This window comes from Rhincodon typus, chromosome 37 (assembly GCF_021869965.1).
Source record: "Rhincodon typus isolate 14 chromosome 37, sRhiTyp1.1, whole genome shotgun sequence".
Classification (NCBI taxonomy): Eukaryota; Metazoa; Chordata; class Chondrichthyes; order Orectolobiformes; family Rhincodontidae; genus Rhincodon; species Rhincodon typus.
The window spans coordinates 1,355,491-1,377,565 of NC_063368.1; the positions used below are offsets into that span (position 1 = coordinate 1,355,491).

At 42.2% G+C, this 22,075-nt stretch overlaps 1 protein-coding gene across 5 annotated transcripts in view; it reads left to right on the forward strand.

The window, feature by feature from the left end:
* LOC109923498 (TGF-beta activated kinase 1/MAP3K7 binding protein 1) overlaps positions 1–22,075 on the forward strand; it is a 137,806-nt gene that overhangs the window by 97,782 nt on the left and 17,949 nt on the right. Inside the window, exon 1 of one of the 5 annotated variants that reach the window (XM_048617320.1) lies at positions 17,175–17,341. The exons of the other annotated variants lie outside the window; for them this stretch is intronic. The gene's annotated coding sequence lies outside the window, so the exon portion shown is untranslated. Of the gene's footprint in view, positions 1–17,174; positions 17,342–22,075 lie in introns of those variants that run through there. 5 annotated transcript variants of the gene reach the window in all.

A 22,075-nucleotide genomic window follows, 5' to 3' on the forward strand; every position in this document is an offset into this window, starting at 1 on the left:
CACACACGCGCGCGTGTCTCTCTCTCTCTCTCTCTCTCACACACACACACACGCACGCACGTCTCTCTCTCTCTCTCTCTCACACGAGCACGCGTGCACTCCCCCCGGGCCCAGTGCCACTGAGAATGGAAGTATGTGGGAGAAATCTTCAAATAAATGTCAGACCGACCGGTGGGGGGGAGCGGAGAGAGAGACAGACAGAGACACACACACACACACACACACACACACGGAGGGATGGTGGTGCGCAGCATGGCGGGGGGAGGAGAGACAGAGAGGGGAAGGGATGGTGGTTGCTGAGAGACACGGCCAGACGCAGAGGGCCTGGGTTTTGGGTGTGGGTGGGAGGGGTATGTGCCCATACAAGGAGTGGGATCGGAAGTGGGTCTCAGCCCCCTCCCCAGGGTCATGCACACACCTGGATACACAGTTTTGGAGGGTGGGAGATGGAGAGATTGAGGAGGAAGGGGGTACAAATCCTTGAAGGGCAACTACTTCAATCTTGTTTTCAATAAATTAAACCATTTAAAGACCTCTTCACAAATGTAGAATACAAGAGATGGATATCTCCAATCCTTCCTCTGTAGGTGATCGACTGGGCCTCTGCTGGACAATTCTGCCCAACTCTGGGCATTGATTGCCCTCAAGAATAAGTGTTAAGGCCAGCAGGGCATTTGGGACAAGCTGGCATACAGGGTTTTACACATGCAGGATTTTGTTATATAACTGGGCTTGTTCTGTTTTCAGCAGCAAAGGTTTAAGGCTGATTTAACTGGGCAAAGCTAGATTGGCATATTTGGCTGATGATCGAAATGAAAATGAGAATTTATCTTGTCTCAGAGGTTGTTGTGATCTGCAGTACATTATCTGAACAGGCAGTAGATGCAAGTCAGCAATTACTCCGAAAGGAGAATTGGATAAATACTTGAAGGGGAGAAATTTGCAGGACAGTAGGGAATGAACAAATGAGACATCTTTTGGAGGGTCCACAAGGGCTGATTGGCCTGTCTGTGTGATTCAAAACCATTTCTGTATTGGTGCCCAGATGTTTGTTTTATTTTTGATTGTTTATCTTTTTCTGAAACTTGTCTCATTTATGTCCTGTGAACAGGGTATGTTTTGAATTATTTTGACTATACCACACTACTGAAACCATGTGTGGGTTTATTGTTATTTAATGCCATGCCAAGTTTTTAATGTTTTCAGATGTTCATTAATCAGTCTGGGAATCCCTGTGAGCACAACAGTAGCTGAAGAACTCCACCCACCACCTCACCCTACCCCAGTGTTGAGTTGAGTTTGGACTGTAGTTGCAATCTGATGATGATCTGCCAGAGGAAACTAGTTTTTTTTTTACAATACCAACTACTTCCTAGTTGCAACTTATTTTAATGTTATCTTTGTAAAATTGGCAACAGAATTTTGTTCTACAACTTGAATCAACTTAATGTTGTCAAACTGAGCATCAAGCATCCTTGGAATTTCTGGAGACATGGGACTCTTTCTGGGAACTTTAGAGAAGTATATTTGACTGTCAGGATGCTGTCTGACAAATTAATACTCCTCCTCTGTAAGGGAGAGCAAGAGCATTGGATAAATCCAGGCTGAGCTGTTTCTCATCAGGATGATGGCAATTTTTGGACTTTAAAAAAAACACCTAGATTTCAGAAAGAGAGCTGGTGATCTTTATCAGTCAAGAATTGCTGTGAATGTGGTGTGCACAACTGTTAGAAGATAAGAGACATGGATTGGGGGCAAAAGTCATAAATTGGAATAGAAATTGAGTGAGAATAAACAGTGTGTTTGGTGATGCATAAAAAGAGGGATTTGAAGGCTTTAAGTTCCCAAAATGTTAAGCACAATACTTGAAGTCTATCAGACCACTATTTTTTTTCAGGAAAAGAAAAGTAATGGAAAATGTCAGGCTGAATGCTTTGGGCATAGAACACAAGTGGAAGGGTATTGAGCTGCTCATTATGGGCAGGTTTGAGGTGAGGGAATTCAGCAGACCGAGGCCTGGTATGAAGAGATAAAATATTAAAGCATTTAGAGCAAATGTAGTTAGAGTTCTTTGGAAACAAATTGAGCAGCACTTGTTGAACAATAATCTGCTCACTGATGCTCAGTTTAGGTTCTGCCATGGCCACAAAGCTCCACATTTCTGGTTCAAATGTGGCCAAAAGACTTCAATTGGTCAGGTGAGTAAGTGCTCTTGGTATCAGAACTGCAAATGTCAGTGTGCCATGAAAGAGCCCTCCAACAATTGGAGTCAGTGACCATTGAGGGGAAACCTGCCCTGGTTGGAGTCATACCTGGCACATCGGAAGATGATTTGGTTGTTGGAAGTCAATGGTCTCAGCTCCAGGGACCCTGCAGGGAACAAAAAACCAAAAGAACTGCAGAAGCTGAAAATCAGAAATAAAAATAGAAATGGCTGGGAAAACTCCACAAGTCTAGCAGCATCTATGGAGAGAAAGCAGAGTTAATGTTTCAGATCCAGTGACTCTTTGTCAGAAGGCTCACTGGACCTGAAACATTAAGTCTGCTTTCTCTCAACGCATCTCTGCAGGAGTTCCTCAAGGTAGTGCCCTATGCCCAATCATCATCAGCTGCTTCATCAATGACCTTCCCTCCATCAGGTCAGAGTGGGATGATTGGTGCCGACCATTGCACATTTTGTGACTCCTTAGATACTGAAGCAGTCCATGTCTAAATGCAACAAGACCTGGACAGTGTCCAGACTTGGGTTGAGAATGGCAAGTAACATTCGTGGAACATAAATGCCAGTCAATTTCCATCTCCAACAAGCAACTTTAACCATTACCCCTTGATGTTCGATGGCATTACCATCAGTGAATCCTCCGATATCAACATCCTGGCATTTACCATTGACAAGAAACTAAACTGGACTAGTCATATAAACACAGTGGCTCTAAGAAAAAGTCAGAGGCTAGGAATACTGTTGAGTAACTTCACTTCCTCCCAACTACAAGGCACAAGTCAAGAGTGTGATGGAATATTTCCGACTTGCCTGGAGTGCAGCTCCAACAACACTCAAGAAGCTGGACAGCATCCAGGACAAAGCAGCCATTTGATTGGCACTTCATCCACAAGCATCCATGCCCTCCACCACTGATGGTATACACTGCTGCTGCTGAACATCTATAAGATGCACTGCAGAAATTCACCAAGGCTCCTCAGCACCTTCCAAACCCACAGCCACTTCCACGTAGAAGGACAAAGGTAGCAAATGAATAGGAATACTGCCACCTGCCTGTTTCCCTCTAAGCCATTTGCCATCCTGACTCGGAAATATATTGCCTTTCCTTCAGTGTCACTGTCAAAATTCTGGAATTCCCTTGCTATTGGCACTGTAGGTGTTCTTGCACCAATGGACTGCAGCAGTTCAAGAAAACAGCTCACCATTGTCTTTTCAGGAGCAAATAGGCAACAAGTGCTCACTCAGATAGTGACACCAACATCCAATGAAAGGATTTTTTTTGAACACTAATTTCTAGTAACTTCAAATATTTCACTTTTGTATAAAAGCTTTCTAAACTCTGCAGAGAAGTGTTACCAGTTAAAATTGGGGAGGCCATAAAAGGCAGAGTTAGGGTAGGTAACCAGAACATTAGGTAAGCAAGAGTAGCTTGGTTCTAAAGATGGGGCAGTATAATCATGTTTGGCAGAGATGGCTGCAATTTTACCATCATTAATGAGAGTGGTGAAGGTCAGAATTGGAGATCTCTGTAACATGAGGATTATATATTTATTTGGAGGTGATTTCTGCTTGCCCAGTACTGGACACTAGGTAAGCAGCTGACCAATCTGAGATGTGGAGTGGATGAGAGATGAGATGGTGAATTAGAGCTGTGGTTGTCAGTATTCATATGGGACTGGCCTTGTATTTAGTTGCTATCAAGGTGGTTGGAGGGAAAGGATAGATCCTTGGGACCTGCAGAAGTAACAGTGATAGAGCAAATGGGCAAAGACTTGCTTTGTAGGACTATGAGCAAGTATCAAAGAGGAGACATCTTGTTTCCTTCCTCCTTTTCCCCCCCACCTGCCCCATCCTCGTTTAAAGTTGAGAATGGGGCAGCTCTGCTCAATAACTAATGTGCACTAAATTCCATTCATCCAATCCCCATGGCTCCCAATCTGGCAGAGCTTTGACTTTTTAAAAAAAAATTTGCTTTCAGATTCCTGTATACCCTCTCCTCTTTTTTTTCTAAATCCCTAACACCACTCGCCTTCCAATTTCACAAGACCCACAACCCTCTGAATCCCTTCAGACCTTGATTTCAGTCTTCTTAAAGTAGCACTTCTTGGGCTGGAAATTTCTATCTGATTCATTTATTTATACTTTACAAGATGCTAGCAAATATATGTGGGAGGAAACTGAAGCACCTGGAATTCCACACAGACGTGGGGTGAGCATGCAAACTCAACACAGTTACCCAAGGCTGGAAGTGAATATGGGTCCCTGGTACAGAGGCACCAGTGCTAACCACTGTGCTGCCATGCTGTCCAAGGATTTGCTTCCATTTGAACTCCAAGCCATAGAAAAGTTACAGCACTGAAAGAGGCTGATCTTTCTGCTTCTTTGTGCTCTGCATGAAATAACTTGATGTCTCAGTATGTCAAAATGTTTCGTGGTTTGTCTACATGAGATAACCCCTGCCCCAGATTGCAGTATTATCATGTGCAGCTCACTGCTCTATACAGTATCTACACTTTAAAGATCTTTCACGTTTTTGGCAAATGGTGTCAGGTTCCCCTGATGGTCTCTAAGACCATGTGATAGAGAACCTGTGCAACACCTGTGCCCTGGTGCTGTTTTGGCATGCTGCAGTTACCCTGAATCGGTCAGGGTTTCTCCTCTTCACTATTTAGAAGATGACAAGTTATCCAGGTGATACATCCCTCACCCCACATTGGTCAATCTGCTGCTGTTTTCTCTCAACTCTGCTATAGAGGTAGTTGACTTTCTTGCGCATCCTAATTCTCAAAGGGTTAATATCTCAGCAAAAAGGACAACAGTACAGAATGGGGTCAAAGACCTCTTCACTGAGCATTTGGCTCCAATATCAATGTGTTTGACTGCTGCTCACTGATAGTTTAACAAAACCTCCCATCGGTCTTGTCTGGAAAGAAAGCCTTGTGTTTATCTACTACTTTATTCACTACTTCAGAACTTGCCAAAGGCATTACTTTCTGAAATGTGGTCACTATTAGTGTAGCAAGCTTGGCAGCCTATCTTTATGCGCCAAACTTCCACATGCAGGCTGGTGATCTCCAGAATTGATCATGATGTTGATTGAGAGATGAATAGTGGGCCTGAGCAATGGGAATGACTCCCCTCCTCCCACTGGTGACATGGGATCATTCCCGTACAAACAAAAGAGCCAGTGGGACTTTGGTTCAGGAGCTTTTTTTTTGAGAGGTGACAACCTTGGCAGTGAGGTGCTTCCTGAGTAAAGGCACTTAAACATTAGCCTTCTGCTATATCTCTGCAGAAATGAAACTGAAACCTCTGTTCAAGTCACTGAGTTGCACCAATAACCCAGTTCTTTTTAAAGATATTTGAATAATTCTGGCATTTCCTGTTTGCTATAATCTCTCCACTACTGAGTGGCCTCATTTGGCTCCTCTGCCTTTTTTTTTTGTTTGTTTTCTGTTCAGTTAGCTGATGAACTAAATCAAATGTTTCAGTGCTATGTTCTTGCAGCTTGTCTTTGACAATCTTCAGTGCAATTCCTGTAACTTCCTTCTTGTTTACACTTTTTACGCAAGAAGTCCCATGTCCTTTCGAAACATCAAAGAAATAATGGGCAACGAATACTCTCTGGTGCTCTTGCCCAAAATGACTGATCCTGCATAAACACCAACCCCTATGCTCAACTTGTTCCGTTGACATTCCAAATACCCACCTAAATCGTGTTTACTCATAATCTGCACAATTACGGCACAAAAAAATGAAAGAGTGGATAGAGCTGTGAATGGGTTCTAATATTACACTCAACAGTAAAATGACAAATATTAAAAGTTATTGTTTCACCTTTAGCCAGTGAAACTTAAAAAAAATAAACCTGACATTTGGAGAGACCTGTTGTGGTTGGTTGGCTCGCTGAGCTGGTTCGTTGTTCTGCAGACATTTCATTACCCTGCTGGGTAACATCCATTAGTGCAGCTGCCGATGAAGTGCCGTTGTGTTTTCCGGCCTGGTTTTTAGAGAGACCAGAATGGATATCTGTATATGTGAGAGGGTAGGATAATCAATCATGCTGCTGCTTATAGATTTCTACAAATCCTTGCTGGAGATCTGCTGCCATGGTGTTACACTTGTCTGTGTTGTGCTATCCCCTCTCTCTCATCTGCTGTAACTCATCTGCAACCACTTTGCAATGGCCCTCATTTGGCTACACCCAGGTCACCCCCCTCTTTCTGCTGCCTTCAAGCAGTGATCTCTAACTTTAATGAATTGAGCCAAAACTGCTCTCAATATTTCAAATGCCACCCAAAGCCTTCTGCAGCCCCCACAGTACATCCCTGCTGTCATGTTCATTTCAAGGGGGGTAGAATATTAACACTGCATTTGCCTTTTTAACTGCCAACTGAGACTTTAACTTGTTCACAGGCGTCGTTGGCTAAGCTAGCATTTATTGCCCATCCCAGAGGGTAGTTGAGAGTCGACCATATTGCTGTGGGTCTGGAGTCCCATGTAGGCCAGATCAGGTAAGGATGGCAGCATACCTCCCCTGAAGGACATTAATGAACCAGATGAGTTTTTCATGACAATTGTTTCATAGTCATCACTTTTTTATTGAATTCGGATATCACAATCTGCCATGGCAGGATTCACACTGAATTCCCCAGCACATTACCTGCTTCTCTGGATTAACAGACCAGTGATAATACCACTATGCCATTGCCTCCCCCTGCATGCTAACTTTTGAGAATCATGAGCTAGGACTCCCTCAAATCCTTCTTGTGCTTCAAATTTCTGAAGCCATCCCCTATTTAGAAAACAGTTTATGCCGCTATTCTCCTACCAAAGTGCATAACATCACACTTTGCCTCATTGTCTTCCATCTACCACTTTGTCCAATCGCCTAGCCTGTCCAAGACCTTCTGCAGCCTCCCCACTTTCTCAAAACCACCTGCCTGTCCTCCCATTTTTGTCATGTGTGTCAATTAAAGGATAGAATAGATGGTGAAGTCACTGTGATATGAGAATTCATTAGGAAAGAGAATGGTGCAAGACGAATGGGGAGTATGGTTCCTATATTTAAAGAGGGAATTGAAAGTGTGGACTATACCGAACACTGGAGGTCAAAGGATATTCTTTACTCAAAGATATAGCAGAAAAAATCTAGAAATGGCAAATGTAATAGCATGGATTACAAAAGGGAGGTTCACATTTGCTCAATTTTATTGAATTCTTTTGAAGCATTGTCTGAGTAGAGAAGGATGATGTAGATGTAATATGATTTAACATAAACGTTTGAATAGCCTTACAACCTCTCTCCAAAGGTGAGTACGTGGAGGCGGGGACAAGGTGAATGTGAAAATGTGAAAGGGACATGAAGAATGATTTGCAATCTGGCTACAAAACAGAAAATGGTTGAGAAGTCATGTTGTACAGGCCATTGGTGCTGGGGCCACTGACTCTTTACATTAATGGTTTTAATGGCGGAATCAAAGTACAGTTTCAGAATGTAGATGACATCCTATTTGGCTGCTCTAGCTCACGTAGAAGAGGACTGCACCACTATGCAAAAGCACATGGAATACATTTACAGAATCAGTGTAAAAATGTCACTTGCTATGGGGAAGTGTGAAGTGGTTTGCTTTGTTAGGAGAAATAATACATCCACCTTGTAATGTGAGGCTAAAGTGGGGTTGAAGAGCAGAAAGATCAAGATGTGCATTTCTCAAATCCCAAAGCTCCAAGGTGTTGTAACAATTCAAACCAAGTATTTCTAGAGTGAGAATTGGAAACTAGACAAGTTATATCCAATGTATAGACCCTTGTTTGGTCTGCAATATACAGTTCTAGTGTGCATTTTAATAAACAGATAAAGTGAATTAGAGAAGGTACAAAAAAGATTGACTTGAATGATACCAGAACTGAAAGGTTGGATCTTCCAAGGAATGTGGCATAGGCTTCTTTCTCCAGCTAAGAGGGCTGACTGGCTTGATATGGTAATACAGGGAAGTGAAGGAAACCAGATGAGGGACTAAAATTGTAAGCAGTAAATCCAATCAGGAGGATACCTGTCTTTACTCTGGAATTAGTGAAAATGTGGAACTCGCTCCCGTTGGAAGTGGTTGCGGGGAGTGTTGATGTATTGTGTGGAAAGCTGAATGGCCTGATGAGGCTAAATGAAGGAAGATGGAAGAAGATTGTGGGGAGTATAAATAATGAAAAAGCTATTGATTCTTTCGTGTAAAATGTCATAATTCTGGAATGCCTTCTAAATCAGGAGTGCTCCTTTCCTTCCCTTTTTAATTTTTCCCCTTTTTTCTTTAGTATAGTACAGATGTTCTAACCTGGAATGATGATTTTCTGTCAAACTGAGTGAAATTTTGATGTTGCTTACATTTATAAGTTATTTTAGTGCCTGACTTTTATGACACAAATTTGGATTGTCCTGTGAATCTCCCCATTTCCTGGGCCTGCTCCATCTCAACAGAGAGCAGTTAACTCTAGTGGAAGTATTGTCCTTGGAATAGTAAACTGATCTGCTTGGTCCTGTCTATGTGATTCCTGATGTATGAACAGAATATGTTTGAGGAGTATACAGACATAGTAGGAACTGCAGATGCTGGAAGATCTGAGATAACAAGGTGTAGAGCTGGATGAACACAGCAGGCCAAGCAGCATCATAGGAGTATGCTGGTGATTTTCAGTAATCCTGTGACTATTGTGGCTTTCCTGCAGTCAAAGCCCTTGAGGCTATATTTGGGAGCCTGCAGGGTAGACTACCTTGTCCAAATGTCTTGGCTTTGTGTTGGGTGTAGTGTTAATCCAGCTTTGTTTTGAGAAGCACAATAGTTTGCCCGTAAATTTGGGTTTACTCTCCAGCAGAATTGTTGAGTTGCTGAGCTGTGGGATAGTGTCATGTTTTTAGAATTGTCATCACTGTTATTGAAGGATTGTGAGACACTGCCCCAGAACCCTCACCAATGTCAACAGGTAGCAACATGCTGGTTGGGGTGGGGAGAGATGATGTGGGGAGGGTGGTGGGAGACTGTCCAAAATGCTACCAAACAATTATAAATGACGACAAGTTGAGGCTATTTACTAATCTTAATACTGTTTATTCTGCACTGTCAAAAGTCAAGTATTATGGTTACCTCCTAAAGCTTATGGTTACCTCTTAAAGCTCATGATTAACTGGAGCTTTGCAAAGATTTAATTTGTTTGTAGTGGTTGGGGGAATGTGTAGGGCAAGCTCATGGGGCTGGGCGTGGCGGAACAAATTAGATGGTGGGTTGGGGGGGTGTGGTGCGGGGTGGTGCCCATTCTGCTGGCCTAGTTGTCTTGTTAAGGTTGACCAGTATCGTCTGATCTTTTTCCCCCTTCTAGTGTAGTATAACTTGTGTCCACATTTACAGCTGTACTTGGTGTTATCACTGTCCCATACAGAAGCACTATTAAAGTTGCTGAATGAAAATCCCCTGCCCACTCATGACCAACATTAAACTCTGGAGTAATCCATTGTGGTGTTCCTTATTCCTGTTACAGCTTCTTTCAAAGTGTGTGAAAGGAGATAAAGGAATGGAGGGGTCTTGACGATAGGTCCATAATCATTAAAAATAGAGCTGTTCAAAATGCATGGAGAGTGCTGTATGAATTCACTCTCAAATATCACAAGTGGTCAGTGGAGAACCAAAGACAGCAAAAAAAAAATTAGGTGAGGTTGCCCCCCCACCCCCACCCACACTCCCACTCCTGTTCAAGGGGATGTAGGTAGACTCACAATGCTGACTGGGGGAGAGTTCCAGGATTTGGCCCAACAACAATAAAGGAACGATGATATATTTCCAAGTCAGGATTGAGATTGGCTGGCAGGTGATGTTCCCATGTATCTGCTGCCCTTGTCCTTCTGGATGGTCGAAGTTGGGGATTTGAGCCCCGATGTAGTGTACGAGGAGGGAGGTGGAAAGTCTCTTGGGGACCGGGGAAGAAAGAATGGCCAAGATGGAGGACTGAATTAAAATTGCAGCACAATGTGGTTTGAGGAATGTCAGATTTCAGGGATGTGGTAGAAATGAGAAACAAACTGGATTATGTACAACAAGGTGAGTCTTAAACTAATAGGCCTGCGCTCCAGGATCTTAAAGGAACTGTGTGTAAATATAGTGTATGCATTGGTTAAGTCTTCCTGAATTCTTTGGATTCTGGAAAGGTCTCAGCAGACTCAAATAGTATGAGGCAGAGGTGAGTTAGAAAGCTGGAACCTAACGTTATCCCTGTCCCTTTGGCAGTTATTTGACTAAATACATGGACCTTATGTAAAATGGGTGTCACTGGCTAGGCCAGTAGTTATTACCCATTCCTAGTTGCCAGAAGGCAGTTAAGCGTTAACCACGTGGTGTCACATTTGGGTAAAACTGGTAGATTTCCTTCCTCAAAAGGTGATATTAAACCAGTTGGGTTTTTATAACAATTAATAGCAGTTGCATAGTTGTCATCAGATTAGCGCTTTTTTTGTTAGAGAATTTAATTGAATTCAAATTTAATTATCTGCCATAGTGGGATTTGAACCCGTTACCAGAACATTAGCCAGCAGTTCTGGTTTCTTGTCCAGTTAAGTTAGTACTAAGGCACTGCTTTCCCCCCAGTGATTTAGAGGTTGTAGCAGGACATTTGAAGATCAATGTGATCGGGAAGGATTACCATAGTTGAACCCTAGTTATGTTATGATACAAAATAGAACATACGGTGTGGGGGGAGGGGTAACACTTCTATGAATAGAGAATTGGTTAGCTAATAGGGTTGTTGGGTTACTGCTGGGGGAGGCAATGGTCTAGTGGTGTATTGCTGGACTGTTAATCCTGAGACCCAGATAATGTCCTGGGGACCTCGGTTCGAATCATGCCATGGCAGATGATGGAATTTGAATTCAATAAAAACGTCTGGAATTAAGAATCTAATGACCACGAATCCACTGCCAATTTGTTGGAAAAACCCAACTGGTTGACTAATGTCCTTTAGGGAATGTCACAGGAATTGGTGTTGGGGCCTTTGACATGAAAGCGTTGACAGATTGTCAATGATTAGATGTGGGATGGAATATACAGTTCCAAAGATGAAGAGTCATCTAGACTCGAAAAATTAGCTTGCTCCCTCTTCATGAATGCTGCCTGACCTGCTGTGATTCCCAGTATTTGTTGTCTTCAGTGCCACTGATCAATGTGGACAGGAAAGTATGTTGACCAGTGGAGGTAGAGTGTCTGCAAAGGGATTTAGACAGATTTAATGGGTGGAGAAGATCTTGGCATCTGGACTAAAGGGGAGAACATGTGTACTCTTCTATCGGCAGTATATTTCTGTAAATGGAATTTGTGTGATGAGGTGGTGGAGAGTTAAGGTGATGGGCTGCTAATCCATCATGTTCTACATGCCTGGGTTCCAATCCAATCTTGTAAGCACTTAATGAAATAGTGACCTTGGCATTCACGTTTCATGTTTACCCACATCTTGTATGAGTTGGGGAAGCAATCACTTAATGTCTTATCTAGAGTAATAGTTTATCTACAGACTCAGATAATGTTCTGGGGACACTGGGTTCAATTCCTGCACAGCAGATAATGGAAGTGGAATTTGAATTTAGTAAAATTTTGGAATGAAGGGTCTAATGATGACCATGAATTGATTGTTGGAAAAATCCATCTGGTTCACTAATGTCCTTTTAGGGAATGAAACTGCCTTGCCTGGTCTGGCCATGTGACCCCAGGCGCAGAGCAATGTGGTTGACTTTTAACTGCTTGATGGGCAATTACAGACGAGCAATAAATACTGGCCTAGCCATTGATACCCTCATCCCATGAATGAACAAAAACACATTGCACAACTCAGGATCTGGATGTCCTAGTACATGAATCTTAAAAGGTTATTATGCAGATATAGCAAATGATTTGGGAATGTGAAGGGGATTTTTCCATTGTAAGAGGAATGGAATATAAAAAGTATTTACTGTAACTGTATAGGGCCTTGGTGAGACCATGTCGGGAGTATAGTTTTGATCTCCATATTTGAAGAAGGATGTAATTGCATTAGAAGCAGTTCAAAGAAGGTTCACTTGACTTACTCCTGAGATAATGGGCGTTTTATGTGACAAAAGATTCAGGCTGTTCAACCTTTTACTCATTGGAGTTTAGAAGAATGAAAAGTAATCTTTTTTTATTGTTTTGATAAGAACCTGACTGGACTTTGCAGGATGGATGCTCCTCTTGTGGGATAGACTAGGATAAGGGAACACAGACTTGAGAACAAAAGTAATTTCAGATTCAATGCTAACTCTGTTCCTATCTCCACGGCTACTCAGACCTGCTGATTTTCTCCAGCATTCTGTTTATTTCAAATTTGAGGCCACTGCAGTTATTTTTTATTTCTTAAACAGATTGAAACTGCAGTGATAAGTTTTTTTTTTCTCTCTTGTGGGTTTTTAGTCTCTAATTCTGTTTTGACAGAGCAGTGGAGACTGAGTGGAATCTAATAGGGATCTGAGTGACATGGGCTCTGGAAGGATTTGTGGCAGTATCCGATGAAAAGTCCAATGAGGTCAGTCTTGACGTTGGGAGCATCTCACAACTTGAGAATATTTTCAATCAACCTGCTCAGATGTGTTACGACACATCTCTGGAGCAAGATCTTTTATGCTTTCTGCGAGTGGAACATCTTTGATCCACTTATGGGACTCTCCTGCATTTCAATGCTGTGCCAGTAACATCCTGGTGAATGTCCTCTGCACCCTCTCCAGTGCAATCACATCCTTCTGATAGTGTGGTGACCAGAACTGCGCGCACTATTCCAAATTAGCCCAACCAATGTTTCTTTTTTAAGTCATAACAGGATTTCCTTGCTCTTATATTTTACACCCTGGCTAGTATTGTTAGTGTTGGTGGATGGTTGTGATTAGAAGTGTGTGATCAGCAGGGTACCACAGGGATTGATGCTGGGACCCTTGCTGATGTTACGTACACATAGCACCTTGGATGTGAAGGTAGAAGTATAATTAGTAAGTTTGCAGATGACATGAAAGTTGGTGCTGTTGATAATGAGAATGGTCTCCGGTTATAGTCTATAGATAGCTGGTAAATTGGGCAGAGTAATGGCAGATGAAATTTAATCCTGATAAGTGAAAGATGATTTAATTTGGGAGTTCTAATGAGGGAAGCCAATTTTAGATTCAGTTTGCCAACTTGCCTTGGATTCCATGAACTCTTACCTTTTTGGATTAGTATTGTGTGGGATGTTGCCAGAAGCCTTACTGTAATCCGCATCAACTGCACTACCATGATGATATATTTAGTCACCTTTTTTTCAAAAATGTCTCAACTAAATTAGTCTGACAGGATTTCTGAACAAATCAGTGCTGACTATCTATCCCTGACCAATCCCTGCCTTTCCAAATGTTATTTATTCTTATCCCTCAGAATTTCTTTACAGTAACTTCCCTACCGCTGTTAGACTAACTGGATTTACCTGGCCCATCTCTGCTGCCCTCCGTGAACAAAGGAACAAAATTAGATATCCTCCAGTCACCTGTGACTAGTGAGATATTTAATATCTCCGCCAGGGCCCCAGCAATTTCCTCCCTTGCAGCCTGGGATACATATCATCAGAGCCTGGGGATTTAGGCACCTGTATACCCACTAAAACAGCCAATACTTCCTTATTACTCTTAACGTGCTGTAGAACTTCACCATCCTAGCTAAAATCTCAAGCTATAATATCTTTCTGTTTCAAATATGGCTGAGAAATATTTACTTGAGACCTCAACCACTGGCTCCACACAGATTGTCCCTTTGGTTTCTCATAGGCCTCGCTGTTTCCCTGATAGTCCTCTTGCTGTAAACATACTTTTATACTGCCTTGTGCTTGCCTTAATCCTATCTGCCAAAGATATTTTTTCTAATTTTAAGCCCACCCAACACATTTTATACTCCTTTTCCTTCTTTAAACTCTCTAAACCCTTTACATCCAGGGTTCCCTGGGCTAGTTGCCCTTGCCCTTTACTCTTGGAGGAATATGCTGCCCCTGAAGTCTCTCTACGCTACATTTAAAAGACTTACTTTCCAAATGTAGACTTAGCTGCAAGTCGTCGCTCGCAGTCCGTTTTTTTGCCAGATCCTGTCTAATGATATTGAAATTGCACCCCCCCCACCCCGATTTAGTTTCTGTACTATCCTTATCCCTTCCCATAATGTCTTTGAAACTTGGTCACTATCCCTAAAATGCTGACCCACTGATCCTTCAACCACTTGACCGGCTTCATTCCCTAGAAATAGGTCTAGCCCTGCCCCATCTCTAGTCAGATTATCTATGCGCTGGCCCAAAAAAGCTCTCTTAATGCTATGTAAAAATTCCACTCTCTCATCCTTTGACTCTAAGGCAATCTCAGTTAATGTTATCAAAGTTGAAATCCCCTACTATAACCTTATTCCCCTTTCTGTCACTTGCCTACACTTCTGTTCCTCTATCTCCCTCCCTTTTTGGGAAGCCTATGGTTGGCTTTTTTAAAATTTCTAAGCTCTACCCAGATGGTCTCATTTGAAGATTCTTCTATAACATCCTCCCTCATTTGCTGGCTATCTTTATCAATAATGTAATTTCTCCACCTCTCTTACATTCTGCAACGCCCCAAAAAAGAATCATGCCTGAAACTTCTATCTCACTGGAATGTGGAGCTGCCTGTGCCCTTCCTTCAACCATGTCTCAGCAGTCTCATTCTCACATGCTGTCAATGCACTTGAGTTCATTTGTCTTACTAGTCAGGCTCCTTGCATTAACACAAGTACAATTTTACCTTCCAGTCTTCCCATTTGCCTTAGCCTGCCTATGTCTCCTCTGCCTGCTGCACTGTCCTAGTTTTCCTTCTACATCTGATTGGATCTTACTCTTGACTTTACATCTACTCTGTGCACCAAACCCCTGCCAAATTAGTTTAAAACCTCCCAGAGAGAATTTTGGATCCAGTGTGTACTGTAGTAGAAATGGTGAGTAAGGTGTAGTGGAAAAGGACATTGCCAAGCATTGAAGGAAGAAAGTCCATGTCTTTCAGACAGCTGAGACTATACTAATCTTAAACCAGGCTGGCATGACGTGGAGGTGCCGGTGTTGGACTAGGTTGGACAAAATCAGAAGCCACAAGACACCAGGTTATAGTCCAACACATTTATTTGAAATCACAAGCTTTCAGAGTGCTGCTCCTTTGTTGTACTATAACCTGGTGTCTTGTGACTTTAGGCTGGCATGATCTTATGTCCTGACCACCTCTTCCCCCAGGACCAGCAGGAGGAAGTCTGACATCTACGCTGCCCACTTCCAGGATTTTCCCTTGCAAAGCAGATGCTGATTCTCCCTGTTTACCATGTCCACAGTAAATGTCAGGAACCATCCAGATCACTTATGGTCCAAGTGCTTGTCTAGATGTACTGTGTGGATTTAAAGATGGTTCAGTCTTTCAGCGGATCTCTGCTGAGTGGTGAGTTGTTCAGGGAATGGTTTGGTAAAATGGAGCTTAAGTTGGTATGAGATGAATTTGTTCAGATGAGGCGAGAACTTGCTAGGCCTCAAGGTAACAAATCCTCCATAAAGTTCAAAGCAACTCAAACTTAACCAAAAGAATGTAAGTTTCAGCCAAGTATCATTTGAATTTATTCAAGGCTAAGTTGGGTTTGACAGACAAGGGAGTCAAGGTTTATGAGAAGCCAAATGTGAAATTAGAGTTGAGATCATAATTGGATTAATCGCAATCATATTAAATGGCAGAGCAAACTTGACTGTCTGAGGCTTCAAAGTCTTATGTTTTTATTGTAAGTACAGGCTGATAGATGTGTCAAATTCGGAGATGCTTGTGCAGATGATTTGGAACTGGGAACTGTTTGCATTGCATGGCTTCCTTGATCTTCACGGAGTGCCACTTATTTTATGATCCCAACTGATGTTATGACTCGACAACTCAGATCCCAGACTGAAACCTGGTTTGATAGGTCTTTATATTTAATACAGTGGTCTTTCCCTGAAATATAAACTTGTAATACTGCAGATTTGATTTTAACAAATGAAACGGAAGTTTATCTCAAAAGAAGATAAACTAGAATGTTTGCATATAACACAAGTTGAAAGATTGAAATACAATCCAATCTATCCCAATAATATTAGTTTACAATACTGCAGGAGCAGAATGGGTTTCCTTCTCTATCACATCTTGTGATAGCCTTTTTCTTGATTAGTGTTACAACTGAGCTTAAACCACCTTTGCTTTGAATAGCCTCTTCAGGGTTCCAACCAAACACTTGTGGTTTGGAGCCTTCAACTAAGCTCTTAAATTGAGATAATCTATTTCCCAACTTTTCAAAAGTAACTCTTTAGATAAAACTGTTACTTACGTGTTCTCAAGAAGGGTCATTTGACCTGAAACCTTAACTCTGATTTCTGTCCACAGATGCTGTTGGACCTGCTGAACTTTTTCAGCAATTTCTATTTTTGTTACTGTTTCATATCCTATTTCAGCCAGGACTGAGAAGAAGAGCTTTCCAAGTTTTGGTTGTGTTTTTTTTTCCAACCAAAGAAAATCAATTCCTGATGTTTCTAACTGAAAGCAAGCAAATACCCTTCAGTATTTGCTGTCTGCCCAAAACACTCCCAATGCAAACAAATTCCACTATCGCCCTCTCTCACACTAGTTTTTGTTTTAAAAGTCATGATTCCAGAAATACTGGCAATTAATAATTAAAGTGAACACAGCAGGTCAGGCAGCATCAGAGGAGCAGGAATGTCAACGGACCCTTCATCAGAGCTGGGAATTAATTATTAAAACCTCCCATACACAGACCAAAACCCACATGCCTCTAATTCAAGATCTAAACTTCACAAACTAAATGATATTCTGTGACCCATCTTGTATCGCAGTAAGGATTTCAACATGGTTGCTGACCCTGCCCAAAGCGTTGTGCTCGTCCGATCACGATAAAGCTGATTTGATGCTGTACCTGTGAATCAGCCCAAACTTGTAAAGTTTAAGAGATAAAGCGATGCCGAATCGGCAGACTGGGGGATGGGCTGGATAAGTTCCGCAGGCTGAGGTACTTGAGGGGAAATTGTGTAAGTAGTTGTTGATTTTAATGATCGTCTGTCACTGGGGGCAGGAATTTAAACTTTTAAAAATCCTTTCAATATTTCACTGACCTGAAGTTGTGTATTTGCGTTTATTAGCATTTTAACAATGTGGCTGTGTTTCTGATATCCCATAGCAGTCTTTTTACTATCTCTCGGGGCTTTACTTTGTAGCTTAAGGGTGAAATGTGCCTCCCTCTTTAACTAGAAATCTGTTTCACCTTCACCCTGCGCTCTGTAGAATCTGTACAATCCCACGTTCGGCGACATTTTTTCGCCTCCGTTTTAGCAAGCTTGTGTGAGTGATTCACTCGCTGCACACTGTGCTCTTGTTTTGGGGGTATCTGTTCACACTGAATCAGAGCAGAAGTGAGGGGTGTAACTCCTGGAGAATGAAACCGAGTACGTGAAAGCAGGCATTGTATGTGTAAGTGTGTGTGTGTATAGAGCACTGAACTTGATGGAGAAGCCAATCGCTGTTAAAAGACTGAACAATAGCAGAATTCTTTGCTTCTGTGATGGAAGCTTTCTGTTTTTTTTCATTTTCCTGCGACTTGCTGCAATGCGATACGGAGGCTGATTGTTCTTCACTCATTGGCTGCTGTCTTATTGGAATTCCTCGTTGCCTCTTTTCTAAACCCATAGCACTGCATCGCAAGGTTGAATCCAGGCGAAGAAGCAGCCGCTACGGAAAACTCATCCAACCCACTTCTATTCCCAAACCTCCGTTGCTAATCCCAGCGCTCCGACCTACTCGAACACTGGTAACCTCTTCAGTTCGCCATTTGCCTCGGGCATCTAGGCCCGTAAAACTGCGCCGTTAATCACTAGGCATACGCTGCCTCCTGTAGGAACTTGCGTTGATATAGCGCCCTTCACGTCCAAGCTGTCATTGCCGCTAATAACGTCTCCATGTCCCATTTAAAAACAACGGAGCTGAGTTAGCAGCTGATCTGTTTCCACGTTGTTGGTTAACGCTTGAGCATTTTGAACCCAGGGAGCCTACCAATGCCTGAAAGGGTCCCTTGAGATTCCTGCTCCTGGTGGTGGGGCATCCACCGGTCCCTGAGGCCCAAGAAGTGTTTTTAGCTTCAAATTAATAGTCACAACTACACACCACTCGTTTTTGTACTTTTTTTATGAAAACACAATTTTTATGAAGCGATTATTTATAGTCAGAGAGATACAGCATGGAAACAGACCCCTCGGTCCAACTCTTCCATGCTGACCAGATATCCTACATAAATCTAGTCCCATTTGCCAGCATTTGGCCCATATCCCTCTAAACCCTTCCTATCCATGTACCCATCCAGATGCCTTTTAAATGCTGTAATTGTCTCAGCCTCCTCCACTTCCTCTGGCAGCTCATTCCATACATGCACCACCCTCTGCATGAAAAAGTTGCCCCTTAGGTCCTTTTCTTATCTTTCTCCTCTTATCTTAAACCTATGCACTCTAGTTTTGGACTTCCCTACCCTGGGAAAATAGCCCTAGCCTATACTGTCTCTCCCTGACTTAAACCCGCCAATCCTGGCAACATTCTTGTAAATCATTTCTGAGCCCTTTCAAGTTTCACAACATCCTTCCAATAGCAAGGAGACCAGACTTGCACACAATACTCCAAATGTGGCCGAACCAATGTCCTGTACAGCCGCAACATGACCTTCCAGCTCCTTTACTCAATGCACTGACCAATTTAATCTTTTACTTTAAACTATTCATTTCTTAAAACTTTGTCCATTTGATTAGCTTTATTTAGTGTACCTTCTCTATTAAACTATTGGAGCCCAGGGTGGCATGGTGGGTCAGTGCTTAGTACTGCTGCCTCACAGCACCAAGGATCCAGGTTCAATTCCAAGTTTGCATATTTTCCATGTCTGCTTGGGTTTTAGCCAGGTACTCCGGTTTCCTCCCACAGTACAAAGATATGTAGGCTACGTGGATTAGCCATGGTTAATGCAGGGTTACAGGTCTGGATGGGTTGGTGCAGTCTCGATGGGCTGAATGGCCCTCTTATCTGTACTGTAGGGATTGTACAATTTTACAATCCCCTCTGGCTCCTTCACCATTTCTCTTTGTATTTCTGCAAAAGTACTAGTCATGACTTAATTTTGGTGGCTCCCAGCTGGCTAGATCAACATTCCATTCAGAATTTATCCAAAGGCTCTGATTCCTGGGACATTTCTTTCTACCCATCTTCATGACTACAGTCTTTGTTTGTGTAGCACCATAGTAAAGGTTCACAGGGCAGCAATCATAACAATCCTGAATCTAAGAGTTATGGAGAAAGACAAATATGTGCCTGAAATCAAAGTTCAACTTGGAAGATGGATTTTTAATCAGATTGCATATGATTTGGCCAGTTTGAACTAGGAACAGATATTTTCAGGTAAGTCTGCCTCAGAACCGAGGGATGCATTCAAGAAGGAAATAGAGGACAGAGCCATATTTTTTCCAATAATGAAAAAGGGTGGAACAATCAAATTCTGTGAACCTGGATATCAAGGGACATACAGCAATTGGATCTCAGGAAAGATGTACTGGCCCTGGAGCAGATTCAGAGGACGTTCACGAGAGTGGTCCCAGGAATGAAAAGCTTAACATAGGAGGAACGGTTGAAGACTCTGGGTCTATACCTGATGGCGTTTAGCAGGATGAGAGAGGGATCTAATTGAAACTTACAGAATACTGAATGGCCTGAACAAGAGTGGATGTTGGGAAGATGCTTCCATTGTTAGGAGAGACTAGGACCTGAGGGTACAGCCTTAAAGGGATGACCTTTTTGATAGGAGATAAGGACAAACTTCTTCAACCAGAGAGTGGTGAATCTATGAAGTTCACTGCCACAGAATGCTGTGGAGTCCAGGTCATTGATTATATTTAAGATAGGTTCTTGATTGTCAAGGGGATCAAGGGTTACTGGGAGAATGGGGTTGAGGAACTTATCAACAATGATTGAATGACTGAGCAGACTTGATGGGCTGAATAGCCTAACTTCTGATCCTATGTCTTATGGTTTTATGCTCTTAAAAGGGGAGATTTATGGCAGATACTGCGGGTTCAAAACAGCAGAACTGCTAGTGGAGTATAGAATGTGCAAGAGGGAGCTTAAAAGGGAGATTAGAAGAGCAAAAATGGGGCATGAAAAGTATATTGGCAGGTAGAATAAAGGAAAATTAAGTTGTTTTACCAGTACATTTCAGGGTAAAAGGAGTATAGTCCGTTAAGGCCCACAGTGGTAACATGTATGTGAAGCCAGCAGATATAGGTAGTGTTCTAAATGAATACTTTATGGTGGTGTCCATCTCATGTGAACAATGTGTGAATAGAAATCAGGCAGGAGGTCTGTGAAATAATTGAAGAAATTTGCGTAGACCAAGAGGAAGTTCTGAGCAGTCTGGCAGGCCTAAAAGCGGAAAAATCTTGGACTGGATAAATCTTTGACAGATTGTTGAGTGAAGCAAGGGAGGGAGTAGCAAAGGTGCTTGCAAAAATTTTCAATTCTTGTCTGGCCATATGAGAGGTGCTGGCATATAGCCAGTGTGATACCATCATTCAAGAAGGGATCAACCAGGAAACTAGTGGTGGGAAAATTATTGGAAGCATTTCTGAGGGACAGAATTAATTTGCCTTTGGAGAGATAGGATTAATCAAAAACAGCATGGTTTTGTTAAAGGAGTTCACTTCTGACCAACTTGAATTTTTGAGGTCACCAGGTGATGAGGGCAATACTTTTGATATAATTCACTTGGATTTTAGCAAGGGTCCTGCATGGGAGACTAAAGTAAGAGCCTGTGGAATCCAGTAAAATTTGAAAAAATGAATCTGCGATTGGCTAAGTGGCAGGAAGCAGAGAGTGGTGATTGAGCGTTGTTTTTCCAGTTGCAACTCTGTCTAGTGGTTGGGGTCAGTATTGGGGCCTTTGGTTTATATAAATGATTTAGACTTGAATGTAAGGGTTGATCAGTAAGTTTGTTGGTGTTCCAAAAATTGGTGGGGTGGTAAATAGTGAGGAGGTAGCCTGGGACTATAAGAGGCAATAGATGGGTTGATCAGTGGTGAATACAATTGAATTTGGTTAAACGTGAGATGATGCACTTGGGCAGGATAAACAAGGCAAGCAAATACATGAATGGTAGGACCTTGGGAAGCACTGAGGGACAGAGGTGGATAAAGTGCTTAGGGCATATAGTATACTTGCCTTTATTCGAGGCATAGAGTATACACGCAGAGATGTTATGCTGGAACTGTATATAAAGTGTTGGTTAGAGTCACAGCTAGAGTGTTGTGTGCAATTCTGGAATCCACGTTGATGTCATAGCACTGGTGATTGTGTAGAGGAGACTTACCAGAACATTAGCTGGGTTAGAGAGTTTGTCATAAGGAGAGATTGGACTGACTGGGATTGTTTTCATTTGGAGCAGAGGAAAATGAGAGGTAACATGATTGAAATGCAAAAGAATTAGGGGCATAGATAGGGAATGTTTCTTCCCATCTGCCCTACAGAGATTTGGGGGAATGAGCAGAAGGTTTGGAGGAGATCTGAAGAAAATCTTTTTCATCCAGACGGTGAAACTCGCTGCATGTATGGGTGGTAAAGGCAAAATCCTCCTGGTATTTGAGAGATAAGAGTTTTAAAAAAGACATGAGGGACAAAATCTTTTATACTGAGGGCGTAAAAGACACTTAAGTGCATGAATAGTAAAGGTTTGGTCTAACACA